We start from the raw sequence: 4940 nt of genomic DNA, 5'->3' as shown, positions 1-4940 counted from the left end.
ATGCTCAATACCCTCTGTGTCTCATTCTTTGTAGGTTATTGTTGAAAGCCTGTGGGGACCTCTTTTACAGTTTGCATTCACAGACAATATGAGATCAGCAAGAACTCTGTAGTTTTACTGTCACTATTGATCTGCTGCCATACTACTTGGTAGCTAATTTGCTTGTTAGCAGCTATTTTTAAAGCTACTTATAGTTTCAGTATATCTTATGTTAAATACAGAGTTTCATTTTATTATATTGCTGAATTAAAGCCAAATCATGTTATTAACCAACAAAGGACTGTATCTTATGCTGAATTATTTCTATTTTTTCAAATTCATGGTATGGATATATAAACTGTCACTATATAATTTTGAATTTGATATCTGATAATTTTTTTGATAATTTTTTAAGATTAAACAAATTAGCAAGAAGAGATTCATAGAAAATGTCCGTAATACAAAATTTCATATAATTTATCAGAGTGATGATTTAAGAATTCATGAGCACCACTTTGAAGTTGTAATAGTGGTGAAACCACAGGGCTGCACATCTTGGTGCGTGGACAGAGCCGGGGAAGCAAATGGGAAAGATTTGGGAAAGACAGGGTAATTATGGCCAAGGTTCAAGTGTGATTAGTTTTATAAAACCTAATACATGAGAACGATTGTATGAAACACAATGTGAATGAAGAATAGTGTGAAATACATTGTATATAAACTTTGCAAGCAAACCAGTTAAAAAAAATAATGTAAAATAGAATGTATATGAATGACTGCATGGAACACAGTGTAAATGATAGAGTGCATAAAACACAATGGGTGGAGGTGGTGGGATTTGGGGAGAGGTGCGTGGAGGCAGGCAGCGTCACCCTGTTGCTCCTCCATCCTTTCCAGGCATGGATTACAACCTCCAGAGTCCAGTAGTAAAGAGCTGGGGCCCACCAAGGACCTTCCATTTCCAGAGTCGCTGTGGATGGAGGACCTCAGTCGCGAGGAGCTGATTAATGTGATCAAGGCAGCCGTGGTGGAGCAGGAAGGCTCTCTGGTGACAATTAACAAGCCTCAGGGGCTGCCAGTAACAGGGAAGCCAGGAGACCTGACGCTGCTCACAGGGCTGCCAGACCTAAGTCAATCACTGGGGCTCAGGGATTGGGAGCTGCAGGTTGTCCAAGCACCTGCGAAGGATTGCTCTGGGCTTGTCCTCCTTTCCAGCTGTCCTCAGACCACAAGCCATCTCCACAAATTTTTCACTCATTCACTAAGCGTCCAGAGACCCACAGCTCTCTACTGTACTGTCACTGATGGGATCCCAGCTGCTTCCGAAGGGAAGATCCAAGCAGTTCTGAAACCAGAACACATTGGGGTCGAACTTGTAGTTCCAGTGAAGCCCCCATCCCAGAAGAAAGTCCTGGAAAGAGTCAAGAAGACCCTCAGCTGCTTTCGTGTCATAGCCACAGGCTCTGGCTGTGCCCTGGACCAGCTGCAGCCACTGACAGTGTTTCTCGATCAGCTCCAGATGCACATGATATTGCAGCTCTGCCCTGTGCTTGGGGACCACACCTACTCCTCGCCTGTGAGCAGGGTCCTGGGTCAGTGTTTTCTCTTGCCAGCAGAGAACACTAAGCCATCAAAACAGGTCATTAGTGAAGCCTTTCTGCAATACCTCCTCCTGGGACGGGTCCCAGGCTGCCCAGCTGCCCTTGAACCTCCTCCTGCATCTCTCTTCCTCCCAGGACCCAGACCCCATGATGCCCTCACTGAATTTCGGGCACCACTGCCACCTTATTTCTCTAGGATCCTACAGTGCCTGGGGCTTCGCCAGTAATTGCTGTCTTTCTGTTTTTGATGCACTGCATGACAGGAGGAGTGTAGGGGGAGAAGGCCTGTAACTGGCTCAGGGGAAATGAGATCAGAGCTTAATGTGGATAAAGCCAGAACTGGCTGTGTGCTACTTGGCAAGTGACTCTACCTTTCTGGACTTGAAATAATGAAAGTACCTATACTTCATGGCAGTGTTTGGAAGATTTGCTGAGACAGTGAATACTTAACGTGGACCATGCTTGCTTTTTCCTTATTTGGTGTTTTTTTTTACCCTATCCTGCCTGGGTTAGATTATTTACTTTAAAAGTTGTGAAATATATCACACACAGAATAATACGTAAAATGGCACCTGTATAGCCACCATTTGGGCCAATAAATAAAAGCATCCCTCTGGGAGGCGGGGCTCTATAGGGTAGAATGTGGCATCAGGATTGGAGGAAGATTCAACAGCAAGCATTACGCAGATGACACAACCCTGCTTGCTAAAACCGAGGAGGTGCTTGCTGAAGAAGGTCAAGGACTGCAGCCTTCAATATGGATTGAAGCTCCACATCAAGAAAATGAAGATTCTCACCATTGGGCTGATTGGCAACATCATGATGAATGGTGAAGAGATTGAGACTGTTAACAGCTTTAGTTTGCTTGACTGCACAATCAACACTCTTGGTTCCAGTAGCCAGGAAATCAAGAGAAGAATTACAATAGCAATGTCGGCTGTCAGGGACCTCTCCAGAATACTTAAGCGCAATGATGTCAGTCTGTAGACTAAGGTACACCTGATCCAGGCTATAGTATTCACAGTTGCTTGCTGTGCGTCAGAGAGCTGGACATTGACTAGGGATGATAGATAATTGATGCCTTTGAGCTGTGGCACTGGAAAAGAATTTTGAATATATCATGGACTGCTAGGAGAACAAACAGGTTTGTCCTATAGGGTGAGAGAAGGCTGCTCCTTGGAGGCAAGGATTCTGAGGCTTTGTTTGACATACTTTGGACATGTTGCAAGGAGGAACCGGTCATTGAAGAGGGACATCATGCTTGGAAGTATGGCAGGATGGAAAAAGAGGGAGACCATCGATGAGATCGATTGATACAGTGGCTGGGGTAATGTGGGTAGGTGTGTAAGAGACAATAAAGTTGGCACAGGATAGAGTAGGCTTCAGGGCTGTTGTACATAGGGTTGCTGTGAGTCGCAAGCAACTCTAAAGCACATAACAACACTACTTTCTTGTATAGCATTCCTCATTCTGACCCTACATTGGAACTGACAGGCTTGGCTACTAATCCAAAAGTTTTAGTCCACCCAGAGGCACTTTGGCAAAAAGGCCTGGTGGTAAGCCATCAAAAACTTCTCTGACCCAGTGAGGTTAGAACCAACTTCATGGTAATGGTTGTTTGTTTTGTTTTGTTGTGTTTTGTTTTGTTTAATTTTATTGTCCCTCATGAAGCTTATGAAAATCTGAGTGTCTCTCATGGCATACATACCAGAAGTTCTGGTTTATCATTGACATCTGTCTTGAAAAACTTTTCAAGGGGCTCTAAAGAGTATATTTTTTTTCCTTTAAGCTTTGCCTTACACATATTTATCTCTAAACCTTTTTTCCTGTTGCTGAGTTTTCCACAAATGGGATCATTGCTGCACTTATGCTATTGTGATTGTCTCTTTCTCCATGTTGTGAAATATACTTCTGCTGTACATGCAGATTGAATCCCGGTGTTTGATTATTATCAGTTTATCAATTCTGCTCTAATCACAACACATTTTCTGTTGCTACAAACCTGTGTATTTTTTAAAAATAAAATTTTTACAAAGTTTGTGAATTTATATACATATACACACATAGTTATATCTCAGTATTTCCAAAATGCTAAAAGCAAAATACTTTGAAAAAGAGGATAGAGAAAGCTTTTCTCTAAAGGAATAACATTTAGAATGACAGCGTAATTCTCAAGAGCAAAACTAAACACCAGAAAATAAAAACATAGTATTTTCCAAATGATAAAAAAAAATCAAAACTGAAACATAAGGAGAGACCAATCAATGTTCATAGCAGTATTATTTACCTTAGCAAAAACATGGGAAAAGCCCAAATGGCCAACTACAACAGAATGGATTGAGAAAGTATGGTATATTCATTCAATGGAATACTATGTAGTACATTGGAGCAATTTTGTAAATTACCACCTAACATGGGAGGCACTGGAGAACATTATGTTAAGTGCACTAACTCAGTCTCATAAAGACAAATAAGATTATTAATATGGAATGAGTATGAGGATCTAAGGAGGGGTTGTGTGTTTAATCATAGGATTATGCAATTTGACATGAGGAGGGCAGGGTGGTAAAGGAAAGGGGAAAGATCTGATGTGAAAACAATGTATACAAACTTTGTTAGTAAACCATAACAAAATAAAATAGTAACAAAATTTAAATTTAAAAAAAACCGCAAATTCCAGATTGAAAAAAAATCAAAACAAAATCTCCTACAGAATTTTTAAGTAATCTCAACTACCATTCAAGAATGAAAACAAAATAAAGCTTTTTAAAGACATAGCAAATGGTGTAGTTTAGGAAAATTTTCAGATTGTCAAGAATGTAATTTCATTTGCATCATCAACCAGTACTCATGAAAGAAGCAGTGAAGGAATAAAATGTTGCATTGCATTAGACAAATCTGTTGCAAAAGAACTCTTTAAAATCTTAAAAAGCAAAGAGGACAAAAAAATAGGCTTAACTGAACCAGAGTATTTTCAGTCATTGACAAGAAACTGTGCTGCAATCCCAAAGGCAAACAGTTCAAGGCCACCAGCCACTCCACCAGAGAAGGATTGACAATTAACAGTCAACTCCATGGTATACAACAATGTATGCGTTAGAAGACTGATAATGCAAAAGGGCAGTAGAAGAATGGGGGAAATATATTATTGGAAGCAAATATTGAATATGTTGTTGTTGTTGTTGTTGTTGTTGTGTGCCGTCGAGTCTTTTGCGACTCATACCGACCCTATGCACAACAGCCCTAAACCCTGCTCTATCCTGCGCCAACTGCACCGCCTCTGACACACCCATCCCGATTAACCCAGTCACCGAATCAATCCATCTCATAGAGGGTCTTCCCCTCCTGCGCTATCCCTCC

General features: G+C 41.0%; 1 pseudogene; it reads left to right on the top strand.

Moving 5' to 3' along the window:
• The first annotated feature begins 955 nt into the window (after positions 1-955).
• LOC102845359 lies at positions 956-1807 on the top strand (annotated as a pseudogene).
• The last annotated feature ends 3133 nt before the right edge of the window (positions 1808-4940 follow it).

Source organism: Elephantulus edwardii, unplaced genomic scaffold (genome assembly GCF_000299155.1).
Source record: "Elephantulus edwardii isolate Elephantulus edwardi_28Jun2011 unplaced genomic scaffold, EleEdw1.0 scaffold00012, whole genome shotgun sequence".
Classification (NCBI taxonomy): domain Eukaryota; kingdom Metazoa; phylum Chordata; class Mammalia; order Macroscelidea; family Macroscelididae; genus Elephantulus; species Elephantulus edwardii.
This window is presented reverse-complemented; position numbering and strand designations above follow the sequence as displayed.